Consider the following 14,230-nt stretch of genomic DNA (forward strand, 5'->3'; position numbering starts at 1 on the left):
CATCCATGATAACTAACAGAATTCATTTAATGCCTTTAAACTTCTTACTGAAGTCTTGCATGTTTACCATACACACACTGCAGGAGGTTAGTTCTCTCCAAAGTTTCAGTTCAGCCAGAAAGCTGGTCACAACCCTAGCACCTTTGCAGTTTAGCGTGGCCTTGTGAGCTGGCAAAGAGAAGATGGCAGAAGTTCAAAAGCTGCCAGAGAGCGGAGGACAGCCAGAACGCTGTGTGCCTTTTTTAACACTCTCTGTCCCTGCAGGACACCACTATGAGAAAGAGAAGAAACCGGTATTAAAAAGGTGGCTGTGTTAGCTGGAAGACATGCCAATTTCTGCTTTTCTGCAGTACAGAAAAGGAGCAGAGAATCTATTCCTTTATGGTATCTCTACTTCTAACAACAACAGTACCATCGCTTTAGTAGACCTGCGGGCAATGAAATGCCCACAAGTTTTTTTACTTTTCTGCAAAGAGGTATGGATTCAGACCCACAATCTTTAAAAGTTCACCACACAGCAGTAGTGGGAGCCCTGCCCTACACTGCATCACCACAGAGTAATAGGACATCCGTGCTATATTTCTCAGAGTGCCAAAAAAATTTGGCAGGTGCCTGTTTCTTCAATGTAAGCATCTCATTCAGCTGGGTAGCGATAAGGTAACTCTGAGAGAGGAGCAAAACTATTAAAAGAACGTTAATAATTTTTTGAGTTTGCCAGTTTCTTGCCTAGGAAGGTGCACAGCCCGGCTTTCTCTTCTGGAACGCTAGCAGTTGCCAGCTTCTGACCTATCATGGCTATTACCATGAATAAATACTGGGTTTGTATTGGAAAAAGAGAGTGTAAACCATGAAATGACATATTCATTCAAACTTTCATACCTCTCTAATGTCTCCAAAGCAATTTTTATGAGGCTTTCAGGGGAAGATGCTTCCTCTGGGTAGACAGAATTGCAGCTTTAAGTTTTGTTTCTGTGCTTTAAGGCAGGTGAGTTGTGGGTCTTAAAACCATGTACAATTTGACAACACCCAGAGTGGAAAAATAGGTAAAGAGAACACAGACAATGTATCCATCCAGCTAGCATCCTAATCTGGAGCCGATGTACAGCATGCTTATGGATCATGATCCATCTTATCTCAACTACATACATTAACACACGTATGCTTCATTCATATAGCTTCTAAATTCAGCAGAAACAATGATCTCTTTCTTCCCTCTGCTTCACTTGGCACATGCATACCTTACTACCATAGCAGGCCCAATCTGGTTACAGGTGATAGTCACCAGTCTGCTTGCACTCATCTACTCCATTTCAGCACTAAACTGTTTCCTGCTGCAGTGGTTTAAGCTGCCAGCTGGGAGGCTGATTTCACACTCACTCATCATGAAGAATGTTTAGTCTTGGTTACTGATCCAGCTGACTTACATGTGCTAAACGTTAACTCTTAAAAACACTAGAGTAACACAGGCAGGCATAGCAGGTAAAGAGTGCTAGGGCACAGTCTACAGCTTGCTAAGATCTCTACAAAATATAGAGTCCAAATATCTGATCAGCACTATGCAAGTAATGACAAAACAATATTGATTGGTAAAGCAGACTCTACTACACATGACTTTGTTAGGCAAATCAACTGCTCATTTTTACAGAGCATTAAAGCTTTGGGGGTATTGTGACTTCTTTCTCTCAATACAGGAACAAATCAAAGTTTAGCAGAAATAAATAGGGCATACTTAGGCAAAAAAAACCATGGCAAAATAACAGCATGAAAATTTTCAGCAATTAAATCCCATTTAAGGCATATTTTATAACCCTACCTAATGCACACTAGCCCACATGCATTCTGCTTGGTGAAAGTCAGCCTAGTCCTTAAGACTTGGAAATGTGAGAATGTGGGGAACATTCAGAAGCTGCTAGAGGCCAAGAGAACAAAACATGGCTTAAATATGATTCATTGACAAGTGTACTAACTGTGCTATTGTGAACCTGCCCCTGCAACATCCAAAAGTGTATTTGCTGGAATCTGCCATGAATTAATTGTTACCCGTCTAAGAGGAGACATTAAAAGGAATTTGTGAGGAAAAGCATGTCTGTAAGCTATTGCTAGTACTAATGTACATTTCATTTCTGCTGTTCCTATTGCCACCATGTCTAAAAGGCAGTCTATACAGCACAGCAAATGCCTCCAAACTATCTGTGCCTTTTCTTACACTGCTGGTGGTGTTGCAAATTTATCAACACTGCATAAAGAGCAACTCAAACCCATGCAATACTTTCAGTTTAACAGCAGCACATTTAGAAATTGGTGAGATCTGCTTTAAGCTTTAACTTTCTTACACAAGCACTAAAGTACTAATTACACTGAACGCCCTCCCCTTAAATTCATGTCCTGTCTCTCACTCACTGTGTAATAGCAGTATTTGCCAAAGCACTGGCCTATTCTCAGGGGCTGGAGAGCACTACAGTACAACAGAAATGCTCAGACAGCCTCTGTGCATTTCTGGGGTGATGCCCTTGATGGACTGAAATGGTGGTGTGTCTTTTTGTGCTTCTGAGATGTATACAAATGAAAAAGGAGAAGAGAAGGGGTACTGAATGAGTTAGGACTGAATTGAATTAGGAACCAGATATAAGAAGCAAATGACTGGTGGCACCACTTTGCCTGACACTGTACTGTGTATGAGCTGCACGGTGCAGCGGCAGGAGCAGAGGCAGCTTTTCTGCTGCAGCCACAGCAAGTTCAGCAGAGACGTTATGTCAGAGTCCCTGCTGGGGAAGAAGGGCAGCTCCTTCCTACCACAATGAATGCATAGCCACAGCCTTAGGGGATTAATATTTAATAATTTCCCCCCTTTCAACACTATATCAACTACCAATTATAAAGGTCATTTTAAAATGTAAGGAAACAAAACCTGCATAAAGAGACACAAGACTCAGCTCTGACCTAAACACAGCTGCAATTCACCAGTAGCACCTCTGACATGCAGGCAGTTACACAAACATATCCGCATTAAGCAAAAGCAGAGCTAAACCTGCTGCTCTCTAATAGGTACTGCTCTCTAACAGGTACTGAAGAAATGAGAAGAATGACCATAATATCCCTCTTAAAATAAATTATACTATAGCATTGATGTTACTAACTGGCTCATGACTACTGTCAGCTCTGATCATAATGCAACACGGATCAACACAACAAACTCTGCTTTAGTTGCAGTAATATAGGTCTGTGGTTCCAGCTGGTGTTCAAGATATTGACGCTCTAAGGAGGCTCCTGTGACAAAGGGAAGTGAAAGCCTTTCAATAAGTTTTCACCTAATTTACAAAGCAGTGTCTGATTACCAGAGGGATATGCAGATTTTTGAGAGATAAGAATGAAACAGGCATTTTTTTGCTTATGTTAACTCACAATCCGTTTGATGAAGTCCAAATGAAAATATAATTAAAAAAACCCCAACCAAAACCACAACAAAAAAAACCACAGAGGCCACAGGTCCTTGGTAAAAGAACTTGTAAAAATTTACACCTCTGAATATCTTAAGATAGTTTCAGTCTTCTACAGTCAAGTCTTTCACAGCAGTTGAAGCTCTGAGTCGTTGTGGATCAAACTATATACTTACCTGGAGTTTCATAGAAAAGAGGAATGCTCCTCTTCACATACAAATTCAATCGTTGCTTTTCACCCTGGTTATGTTTCCCTGTAATTTTAACATCATATGAGAATAAACTATTGCAGTTAGTAAGTTCAGTTTTAAAGAGCTGTTAGATTGCATTAACTTTTCTTAAAAAACATTATGAAGCCTTCAAGAACTGCCTGTGCAGGCTTATTAAAATTGAGGCCCTTGAATTTTAAAAACTGATTTGGAAGATGCAAATGTGGACCTGCTTACACTTCTTAATTGATACAAAAATACAAAAAGTGACAACAAATTCTTTTCTGAATTGCCTTCCAAGAGTTAATTCATTGTTATGTCACTTCCTGTTCTCAGTGTCTGGAAATCCATTATCCATAATGAAAGTATTTTCCAACTCCATTAGCCCATGCAGAAAACAAAACAGGCAAAGTAGATTCCAATGTGTACATGCACATGTAGGTAGATTACTTTCAGAGATAGGTCTGAAAAAAACTGAATCTACATAAAAAATAAATGAAAGACTTTATCAATGCTGCCATTTCATCCTTCCTAAATCACACCAGAGGCACATCCCATCTGAAAAACGGGCAATCACCTTTTAAACAGCGTACACTGAATAAAACCATACCTACATAAAGGAAGCAATATTCACAGCTAAGAGTGCAGAAATGCAGACATGGGAATATACTACTCGGTGCTAAAACATCACCTGATTCTTTCATCGTGTTAATGCAGATGAAGAGCCACCCTAAGAGTGACTTAGCTGTAAAGACAGCTGCATATTCATGTCAAGTTCAGTTACACAGCAATAGTTTAGACCTGTCTCAACCCACTGAGAAAGACCATGTTGGTCTTTGACACACTAGGAAAGGCAGCCCTTGTGGACTACTCTCACGGACTGCCTGCCTGCACATCTATAGGCATTTCACTGACACCTGTTTTCTCGGAACTGAATCCATTTCACAGTACACAGCTGACGTTAGGCATGTCATACAGTCCTTGCCACACGCATGGGGACTTTCCAGCTTCTGTAAAACATGTGGAAGTTACTACTTGCTACCTGCAAAAGTACTATCTGGCAGGAGAGAGTGGATGTGAAAAGAGGAAGGAAAGCAGAGTATAAAGGAGATAGGATCTTCAGTTGATGTAACACACACAAATCAGCTTCCATTTTATGAGACAAGTAATGCTAACTGATGCTCTGTGCTGCCCTATCAGGGAAAGACCCACTACTTCTTTCACCTGTTTTCTTAAAAACATGTATACTATGTTGCTAGGTGCTGATCTGTTTTGTGCCATGTTGTATCCCAGAGGTACCACATTTTATCAAAAGGTATTTGTTTGCTTTACAGAATGAGAAGTGAGGGACCTGTAAAATAAAGCTCTTAAATGCATAGGATTCCTTTTCCATTTGAAATAACCTAATGGAAAATGTTTTAAAAGACAATCACCTTACACTAGAGGAGAAAATAGCACTTCTTCTTCCCCCTCCCCCTGCCCCCATATTTCCCATGGCAAGTATTAAAATATGTCTTGAATTTCAGGATGTAAACATACTGCAGTCTGCACGGGATATTTAAGTGTGTATGACCATTTATATCAATCTGTGTAGTGGGCTGACCCCAGGTACTCACTACAGCCACCCTCTCCCTCTGCTCTGCAACTGGACAGAGGAGAGAAAAAACCAGCAACGGATTTATGAGTTAAGAGCTGGGAGAGGTCACTAACTTATCACCATCACAGGCAAAACAGACTCAAAGTGCAAATATTATTTAAACTTATTACTAAAAGGATAAAAGCCAAAGAGTAAGAAATAAACAATCTTAAAAACACCTTTCCCCCATCCCTCCTTCCTTCCATGTTCTCCCTCCTTCCCCTCAGTAGTGCAGAGGAACAGGAAATGGGGGTTCCTGTCAGTTTCTGTTTCTGCTGCTGCTCAGGGAGAGGAGTCCTTCCCCTGCTCCAGTGGGGTCCCTCCCACGGGAGACAGTCCTTGATGGACCTTTCCAACATGAGTCCATCCCTCAGACAATAGTTCTTCATGAAACTGCTGTCCCGTGGGTCTCTCCTCCATGGGGTGCAGTCCTTCATGGATGAGCTGTACCGATGTGGGTCCCCCACAGGGGCCACAGGTCCTACCCAGGAAAAACCTGCTCCAGCATGGGCTCCTTTCTCCATGGGCTGCAGGTCCCCTGCACAACCCTGCTCCATCTTGGGCCTCCTACGGAGTCACAGCCTCCTTTGGATATCTACCTGCCCCAGCATGGGCTTCTCCATGGGCTGCAGGTGGGTCTCTGCACCCCAATGGTCCTCCATGGGCTGCAGGGGCACAGCTGCTCCACCATGGTCTGCACCATGGGCCACAGGGGCCTCAGCTCTGGCACCTGGAGCACCTCCTGCCCCTCCTTCTGCTCTGACCTTGGTGTCCACCTTGTTGTTCACATGTTCTCACTCCGCTCTTTCCTGGCTGGAATTCCTTCTGCACAACAATCTTCTGTTCTTAAATATATTATCACAGAGGTGTTACTGTTGCTCTTAATTGGCTTGGCCTTGGCCAGCAGCAGGAAGCCCATCCTGGAGCCATCTGGTGTTGGCTCCACCAGACAGGGGAAGCTTCTAGCAGCTTCTAACAGAAGCCACCCCTGTAGCCCCCCCTGCTACCAAAACCTAGCCACAGAAACCCACTACTGCTCATTAAATTTCGTAGAACACTTATGTTCAATATGAAATTTACCACAAGTTATGTAAAGGCAAAAAATAACAAAACATGTAGACCAGGTGAGGTTTTCAAATATCTAAATTCAAACATCACAACCACAAACAAAAATACAGTAGTAGCCTCTTAATATAATTAATGAATGAGACTAATTAGCCTAATTATCCATGTGCTCAGAGTTACTGTTCATTGTGCAGACAACTGTGCAATTAATATTTTCATTTCACCCAAACAATTTTATCTTGGGGAGCTGGGAGGAAGAGTAGTTGAGCCCTGTATTCTTCAGGCCTGTAGTTGGCTGTAAAAAACACACAGAGATAGAAATGCCACTAAATACTTCACTGGCTTACTGTGCCTTGGAGACTGCTTAGCAGTGTATATACTCTAAGGTACAAAGTAATTCTCAAGAAGTCCAAAATCTTTTACACTCTTGTTTCTTGCTTTAAAATACTGCATTCAAATTAGTTTCTGAAAACAACATGCAAGCAGAAATTATACACAGAGGTTGTTGGCTTTAAACATATGCTTTTCTGGTCTTGAGCTGCCTTAATGCTCCTTCCATCTGCAGAAGATCCTAGACTAGCCTGTACAAAACATTTAGTGACAGGCAGAAGCCCCTGGCATCCATCAGAGTACCATCTGCAGGCTGCTGAATCTGTGAGCATACAGACTTTTCACTGTTACCTGCTTATGACAGTGCCTCACAAACACATGATTAAAAAAATATTATTAATTCATTTATTCTCACAGCCTTCTAGAAAGCCAGTTAAACAAGGAAACGCTGTATTACACCTGAAACTGTACCCCTACAGACAGCTTTAGACACCACTTCTTCTCATACATGACTGGGTCTCTTACACCACTGGCTTTGCAGATTTCTTACAGTGAGGTATCTCATTGACGGAGTATGACTTAAGCCAAGTCCTGTAATCAGATTTCAGCACATACACGTTCTTCCCTACACGACATCAGTAGAAGGGTGGATTAATGAGCTAGGATACACCACATCTTGGCATTAGAATGTTTGCAAAGTACAAATTTTCTCAGCAGAAAGGTAGCAAAACTTGCTTCTTAGCAAACATACTGTAGGTGTCAGACTGGACCATTTACCACAGAGATCAGCAGAAGAATACCCACTGACTTTACAGGATCAAGCAAAGCAGCAGAAGTGACGGTGTTAAAGATCTGACCCACTTAAAGGATGAGGGAAAGGCTGTGGATTTTGTCTACCTTTAGTGAAGCCTTTGACACCATTTCCACAGCATTGTCCTGGAGAAACTGGCTCAGACAGCTGCACTCTTCACTAGGTGGAAAACTGGCTGGATGGCTGGGCCCAGAGAATGGTGGTCAACGGAGTTACATCCAGTTGGTGGCCCATCACTAGTGGGTGTTCCCCAAGGCTCGTTACTGGGGCCAGTCCTACTTAACATCTTAATGACCTAGATGATGGGATCAAATGCACCCTCAGCAAGTTCACATATGACACCAGGTTGGGTGGGAGTGTTGATGTACTAGAGGCTAGGAAGGCTCTGCAGAGGAATCTGGACAGGCTGCATCAATGGCGCAAGGCCAATTATATGAGGTTCAAGAAGACCAAGTGCCCCTGGGTCACAACAATCCTGGGCAGAGCTACAGGAGGGGGAAGAGTGGCTGGAAAGCTGCCCAGCAGGAAAGGACTTGGGGGTGTTGGTTGACAGGTGGTTGAACATAAGCCAGCAGTGTGCCCAGGTGGCCAACAAGGCCAATGGCATCCTGGCTGGTATCAGAAATAGCGTGGCCAGCAGGTCCTGTCCTTGGCCTCAAATGTTACCAAGCATTGGAACAAGATGCCCAGAGAAGTGGTTGTCACCATCCCTGGAGGTATTTAAGAGACATGTAGATGGGGCACTTGGGGCATGGTTTAGTGATGGACTTGGCAGTGCTGGATTAACAGTTGAACTCAATGATCTTAAATGTGTTTTCCAACCTAAATGATTCCATGATTCTCTAACAATTCTATAACAAATGCTGCATTCTGCTCATAAGTAATGTAATTTTCAAGTTAGTCTCGTCAAGGCTCTCCTCTCCAACTTAATATACTTCTTTCTTGTATTCTTGAGCCTCTTACGTTAACAAAAAAATAACTGGAGTTGATAACATTGTTCTAACCAGATCTCAGAAATACCATCCCGAAAGAAAACAATGTTAAATATTCTGAAAGAAAAACTTTTAAAGAAATGTCAACCTTGCAATGATTTTACATTTCATTAGTATCTATCAGCTGCTGTGTGATACTATATAATACAATCAGTATTTAACCAATATAGCACAGTAGTCCACAGTCCTGAGCCAGGAGATGGGCCAGGAGTGGTCCCGGTCTGGAGAAGCAGCTGCAATACGCAGAGCCGGAAGAACTCCAGGCAGAAATTGGAGATGGGCCGAAGGGCTCGGAGGAGGCCCTACGTAAGGGTTGGACGAAGGCAGCTGAAAACCAAAAGGTGAGGAATGCTGGGGATGGACCCCTCCTTGCCATGTGGCAAGTCGAGCTGATGCTGCAGCAGCTAAAACAGAGGAAAGCCAAAACAGCAGGCCTTTTCTGGATAAGGACTTTTGGTGAAAACTATTTGGGGTAAAAAGATTGAGAGAGACCCAGAAACCTGCAACCTGGTGGTTGAGAGTGGAACATCTCACTCTCTGGGAGGAAACCTTCACGAACCAGGGAGAAAGGACTCACAAGCTGACTCCCTGGACTTTTGTGATGAAGACCTGGTGACACAAGTGTTTCCCTTGCAGCTCAGGAGGAGACCTCAGCAGGAGCTGAGGGCTGGTGGGGTGCAAGATACCCTGATACCCCAATGAGAGAAAAACTTTTAACTATCACCCTGAGAACTTCTTCTGAACTGATGGGGGAAGGTCCAGGGGTGGTAGGATTATTATTAATACTGTGTATTTATTTGCTCTTTAGTTTCTATAGTATTTAGTGTGGTAGTAATAAATTGTAATATTATTCCCCCATGCTGAGGTGTGCCTGTCTGAAAACTTCTCTTTGGTGTTGAGGTAAAATGGGGGGGGAGCTTGGAGATTGAATTTTTGGGGTCAAATCCCCACACATATGGAGTTGCTTCTGTCAAACAGAGCAAAATGAATGGTTACAAATGCAAATGAGTGCTTCCTCTTCATATACTGTGGGAGTGTCAGTGAAAAAAAACACCCTAAGTTTTAAATAAGAAGAAAACCTAAACTAAGGTTATTCCCTAAATAGCTTTATCAACAATAAATTTTACAATCATCATAAAATTTGAAGCTGGAAAAATAAATCAACACAAAACAATACCAAGTTCCAATTTTGCTGTCCTGACAATTTTACCTCTAAAACACTGTGGGATTGGGACCAGAGGCACTAATGATACAAGCTGACAGAGCTAGCCATTTCTTGAAATGAGGTTGCTAATGTTTCTCTATCACTGTTCTTTGCATGAAAAGTAATATCTACTTTTTGCTTTTCTCTCTCCTGCATATTGGAGCTGTAAGTCTGGCTGGGTAGCACTGAGACTATTTTTATATAGCGTTTACATCATCATGCTAGTTCAATCTATCAAGATTATGTGCTTGCCACTGCTGAGGCACTACTGCAGAGGAGATGCAATACCTTCATTTTGACAGACAAAATGCAGCAAAACTTTTCCATTATCAAACTGCCAAAGGATATGTCTAAAAACTAAAAACCTCTCACATTCCTCATGAGGCTATAAAAGCCTCCTGCAAACTGCAGACAAAAGCAGTAAAACTGAAGCTATTATGACAATGGGCACCTTGTGTAAGACAATCAAGGAAATGACTGATCCAAGCTCTGTTTAAACAGCTCAAATGATACAGCATGATGATGCTTTGTTCTTTCCTGCAATATCTTCTACGTAACAGCTTCTGATGCAGATGCCCTTTGGAAAGACAGTTAAGAACTCACAAGATCAGCACCTTTAATAATTGCAGAAAGATATTTATAGTTTAGGGCATTTGAATGATAATGAGAAATAGTAACTGCCAGTACAGTATAGAGTAGATTTAGAGATGCTTAGGAATTTCTCAAACAGTTTGTCAGATAATACCAATTGGCCAAAAATACTTTTTTTTTTTAATAGGATTCTACCAGTTTTGCTATACCTGAGAAATGTTTTCTCTGTGTCAGTGTCCTAGTTAGAACAGCTGGGACCAATTCATCACTGGATGGGTATAGCCCAAAACTGTGTATTCTATGGCCCTCCATGCCATTCCCCAGAAACTGTTGTCGGGGGGCAGGGGTGGGGGCCTGCCTGTGGAGGGATGTTCCTGTCCTCATACCCTTTTATGGAATTCCCCGCTCTGAGCATCCTCATACCCTTTTATGGAATTCCCCGCTCTGAGGGAAGGATTGACCATTCCTGCCTGAACTGGAGAATACATAAACCTGGAGTTTCAGAACTTTACCACCACTCGTGGGATCCAGAGGAAGACTGCAGCTCACCGCTCTCAACCAGACTGAGACCACCACCCTCAACTGGACTGCAATCACCAGACTGCAACAGCTCTCCCACCAGCAGGTTTTTCCCCCCTCTCCCTTTACTTTGGACTTGGGGGGGGGCCAAGGAACACCACTTTGTTCATGCTCCAGGGTGCTGGGTTATACATTTGGGTTTGTGGGTTAAGACCAATTGTCTGTCTGTATAATTGTACTTATTGTACTATTTTATTAAATTGTTATTCTGACTTATAATCTCTCTTTTGAGTTGAGTTCATTTCCCCTGCTGGTTAACTTTTAAACCAACACAGTCAGAAAAAATTCTGTTCAATATTGGACAAACCAAGTGACCCTGTAACTTCACTCAGAAAATCTCTTTTACAGAAGAGAATAAAATTTTGGTCTCTGACACCTCACAGTTATGCTTGCCTGAATTAACATTTGGAGGCAAGTGAAGGGAAGAAGGAACTCACATAAAGTGGAGGAGGTCTAAAAGGAAAGAATAAGATCATCTAGTTCACCGCAGAAATCTGCATGAACAGTACATATTTAAAGAGGCTGCTCTCAGCTTTTTCCACAAAAATTCTCTGCTACCTCAGAAATACTTTCAGAGTCATGCAAGTTAGGAAATGTTCTGTAATCTTGAAAGACTGCACAGGTAAGAAAGTCATGCTCTTCCTCATTTGATGAATTTGTATCTTCCAGTGTTTCTAGGTATCTTGTGTTTTTAACACATCCTATGGAAGATACCTTGCTCTAGATGTTGGTGACCTGTTGATTCACCAACCCCTTTTCTATCACGACACTGACAGTGCTGAGAACTAAGTAATGAGTTATTATGTGCAGGTTACAAAGTAAGGTAAGAAGGGCAGAAGATAGCATTGCAAATGCAGAACCTGTGAAACCCTCCACATTTGTAAATCAAAAAACACCAGGCCCAGTTGCCTTACCATAGCATCAGTGAGGTTTCATCTCGTGATTCTCACTTCAAAAGGTACCAGAAAGTGCTAGAGGAATTAAATACACAAGAGAGAAAAAATTTGTTTGCACAGCAATAATATCAAGGAATATTCTCCATAATCCATGAGTTTAATTATACAGCATTTCTTAATCTAATTATCAATTAAAAATCCGTTCATCTACAGCTCTTGAGAAGTTAAATGAACAACTGCACTTACTCAGGTTAAGGCATTCTGGCTTTCATTACAGACTTTGCTGCTGCTAAGAGACAGCAAATCTTCCCTTTTGTATATATCCACAAGTTATAAACTATGTATTTTGATTGTACTGTAATGATATGTTTGAACTACTTCACAGTAGCCTACTGTACCTAATAAAAGGTTTTGCTTTTAATCATCAGCTTTTACAAAGGATAAAATAAGAATGATAATTTCCCATTACATCTGTCAGTCTTCCCAATGGAGAAAATGGTAGGGGTTTTTTGAGTTCCTGTTCAGCCAAGCCAGCTTTCTGCCTCCTTTCCTTGACTTCGACATTTGGGAATTGCCTGCTCCTGCGCCCTTAGGAGATGACGTTTGAGAAGTAACCAGCAGTGATGGACTCCAGCACCTGCAAAAACATTTTTCCAGGGGACCTTACTTACTAATTCCCTGAGCAGCCTGAAGTCTGCTCTCATCATGTCCAGAGTTGATGGACTGACATCAGAAGAAAGTTCAGGGAAATTTTAGAATCTTTTGGTAGAGAAAGCAAATTTTAATGATCTGAAGTTAAAGTGATCATTAGTGAAAAATGATTGTAAGAACAGTTAATTTGTTTAGAAAAGTGACTAGATAGATATTTTCTGGGGGAAAGAAAAAGAAAGCAAACGATCATATCACCTTGCAGAATACTTAAATCTCCAAAAGTTAGAGACTTTTAAGTGAAATTTGCATTTGAAAATCATAAGCAATGTATCTGCATTCATAAATAAATTACTTTCAAGGGAACAGATCAAGCTTTTCCCCTACGGAAAAAAAAACCAAAACATTGCCTGATGCAACTAATTTGTAAGCTGTGGAGGCAAGTGCAGTTTGTGGTAACCTTTGGCAAAATTCATCATCAAGGATGAATATTTTTTTTTGAAAAGCATGTTGATCGCTGTAGAAAACATACCACACTTTGTATTTAAGTTTCAGACTCTATTTCCAGTAAAGAGTCCAATAGAACACTATGCACAGAAATGCAGCATACCAAATCATATAACAGGTTCCTAAATTAGCTTGGCTCAAGTTAATATTTAGAGAAGACAAGCTTTTAAGAGAGCAGAGTATCACTAGATGACACCTCCAGCGCAGAGTTACAGAAGTATCATCTCAAAATGCAGGCAGAAAATTAAATCTGCTGGCTTCAAGGCTGACAATCACCAAGCATCACAGGTTAATATAGTTTCAGAAGCACAAGATATCATCTTGTACTTGATTAATAGACTGATTATGCATCAAAAAAACAGAGTCCCAGGATCCAAAATTATGGACATTTAAAAGAAAACAAACCAAACAAGCACCTTTTTAGAAGTTGTACTCCCCAATACTGATACCTGTTGGAAACACTGGGAGGCAAGACAGGTCTCTCAAATTAGTGAACTTTTTGGGAATTTTTCTTAAAAAGCACTAATTATTTGAAGAAATGGTGAATTAATGCCAAGAAAGCTCTCTAAGTCATGCAAACATACTTATTCAAGCAAAGCTGTGAAATATGCTTGTTTTTAAAATCCACCTGTCACCAATTTCACATAAGAAAAAACCCAAAACACTCCTATGTTAGACCTAACTTAGGATTGCACAGACAGGAGACAGTATTCATCATATAGAGATTTTTATAATGTATTTAATAACCATTACTGCATAAAAATCAGCATAGATATAGGTTTATTGCAACAACTCAGAACTAAGATTTCTTTTAATTCAAAATTTGTTTCCCTTTTTCTTACAATTGTACAATTTTAGGCTTTGTAAATATATGTCTCTTCCTGAAGAGAAATATATTACCAATATAGCAGTAGAAAGGTTTAAATCCACTATCCACAGCACAACTAGGTTTTGTTTTTCTGTAAGCACTCTCAAGGACAGCTAAAGATCAGCAAAGTCCCAGGCATGCTGTCAGCCATGTATCCATTCTGATACAGCTTTCTTCCCAGTGTTTGGTTTTGAGGGACATTCTCTGAAGGATTGTAGTCCAGTCTTACAAAAACAATCTTGTTCTCACTTCCCACACAAGTAGCACTTTCTACTGGCTTGTGCACTTTATTATCAGGTCAGCCACAACTGTTTTAGTTTTGTTTGGGAAGATGTCAGATAAGTCGTGAGTCATAAGAGAAACATTATACAATGCTGTGGGAAAAAAACCAACAAGATGAAGGAGAAAAAAAGAACAAAAATGCTCAATCTCTGTGGATAAATTTTGAAGCCTCTTG

At 41.0% G+C, this 14,230-nt stretch overlaps 2 protein-coding genes across 4 annotated transcripts in view; one reads left to right on the forward strand and one right to left on the reverse strand.

The window, feature by feature from the left end:
• SH3GL2 (SH3 domain containing GRB2 like 2, endophilin A1) overlaps positions 1–14,230 on the reverse strand; it is a 101,375-nt gene that overhangs the window by 41,148 nt on the left and 45,997 nt on the right. The gene's annotated exons all lie outside the window — the stretch shown is intronic.
• The window catches only part of LOC127477273 (uncharacterized), a 702,414-nt gene that overhangs the window by 11,724 nt on the left and 676,460 nt on the right, over positions 1–14,230 (forward strand). The gene's annotated exons all lie outside the window — the stretch shown is intronic.

This window comes from Manacus candei, unplaced genomic scaffold (genome assembly GCF_025592945.1).
Source record: "Manacus candei isolate 608988 ecotype Guabito, Panama unplaced genomic scaffold, ASM2559294v1 h1tg000051l, whole genome shotgun sequence".
Lineage (NCBI taxonomy): Eukaryota > Metazoa > Chordata > Aves > Passeriformes > Pipridae > Manacus > Manacus candei.